Source organism: Ixodes scapularis, unplaced genomic scaffold (assembly GCF_016920785.2).
Source record: "Ixodes scapularis isolate PalLabHiFi unplaced genomic scaffold, ASM1692078v2 PGA_scaffold39__5_contigs__length_11793443, whole genome shotgun sequence".
Lineage (NCBI taxonomy): Eukaryota > Metazoa > Arthropoda > Arachnida > Ixodida > Ixodidae > Ixodes > Ixodes scapularis.
This window is the reverse complement of record NW_024609867.1, coordinates 9376461-9378283: the sequence shown is the minus strand read 5'-3', so window position 1 is coordinate 9378283 and position 1823 is coordinate 9376461.

Sequence of the window (1823 nt, the reverse complement as noted above, 5' to 3'; positions counted from 1 at the left end):
ACGTAGTTCCGTGCGCGCTCAGAATCTGTAAGCAATGCTATACGAGAACGGTAAGTGCTTATTGTCTTTTAAAGTACACTATAGACGTTTGCAAGCATGGCGTCCCCGACTGGTGCGCTATGGGAGAAAGCACATGCAGCATGCGAGTGAAGATAGCTTTGGCCCCCCTGAGAATTGTGCGTGCTTGCTCACGTGGAGGAACATGGCCACCGCCAGATGCCCTGTTTGCAACCGTCTATGGACGATTGCAAGCAGGGCATCTGGCCGCAGCCGTGTTTGGGATTGTGCGGACGAGTGCGTGAAATTACAGGCTTGCCAAAGCAATGTTCTCGCACACGGTGCACATGCTCGCACGCATGAGGCACCAGTGAGGTGCGCAAACAATTAAAGCAAGGTGTAACCTCAAGCAAACTACGCTTGTATGTTTTCTATAAATAAATGCCGCTAGAAAGTTTCTTTTTTTTTAACTATTCTCCGACAAATAATTTTCTCTTCAGACTGACAACAAAACAGGAAAAAACTAAAATACAAAAACAGAAAAACGGCACTTTTATGGATACGCATAAATACCAACAAGTGCCGTTTATGCGAAACTGTACAAGGTAAACAATGCAGCAAAATTATGCTTCCGTGCTCAAAAACGTATTCGCACTTGCGACCGGCGCCCTAAAGCAGCCAGTATCAAATGACCCTTCAAAGCAGACGGTGTCAACCATCGCTCTGAAAAAGTCGGGCATCAACTAACGCGCTCAGCCAAGGAGCATTTAGGTTCCGCTACACTCAGCCAATGGAACTAGGTGCCGTTTTTCGTGGTAACAGATAGCGCGGCTGCGTACCATGGGACAGTTAGTTTCGCGTAAAAAAACCATTTACCAGAGCTCTGAAGCAGACAGCACCGCGCTCGGTTTGACTGTCTTCTAGTGTTGCCATACGCCTCTGTCCGCTTATTAAGAGATAATTTGATTCGCTGCGTTTTTCAACAGGAATGTAATTGGTTTACTCGTTGGTGTTCATTTTAGTGTCACTTCCCCAGCTAGGCTTTGGGCACTATTTCAAGAACTTATTTATTTTACTTCTTTTCCGTCTTGTTTGCGTTTGCTCATTTTATTGAATATTTAATTCATTCGTCTACGTTTTTGACGTAGATTGTGTTCGTCTGCTTTGTTAACGTAACTTGTCTTGTTCGTGAGTTTTATAGTCGTCTGACTTTGACAGGCACGCAGCTCTGCAGTTTGGAGGAGCGACCGTGGCAAGCAAAATTAGACCTATTTCAGTCCTGTTTACGTTGTGCGTCACCACGCTCAATGAAACTGATAAAAATGTGTGAAATAAAAGACCAAGAACAAAAAGCTTTAAGATTAACTTTAGTATTTTTATAATTTTCTTAAATGGGAATCACCAAGCGCTATAATCGACCTACTCTTCGCCGCCCGTATGTATAAACAACGAAAAAAAAAAGAAACGCACCAAAGCTTTAGAGAGATGTGAAAGAATAGTTATTGCATATCTGTTTCTGCGCTATATAAGTTTCTTTTTGTTGTTGTAAATATACCAAACTGTTGAATAGAACGCGTGCATGTGCTTATCAAATAAATATTATTGTTCTTCAAATTTTCTTCTTTTTTTTTGGCTTTCAGAGACAAAGGTTGGTACCTTTTTTTTATATTTGCAAAATATCGGCCCTCACCAAGATTCTTCTTCACCTGAAAACGAAAACTGACAGCATAAATTATTCGCATGCTATTGCAGATGTGAATCACTCCAAAGTTAGTCAAGTTTATGTTGTGCTAAACACAAGAAAAATATTTAATCTTCACATAGTC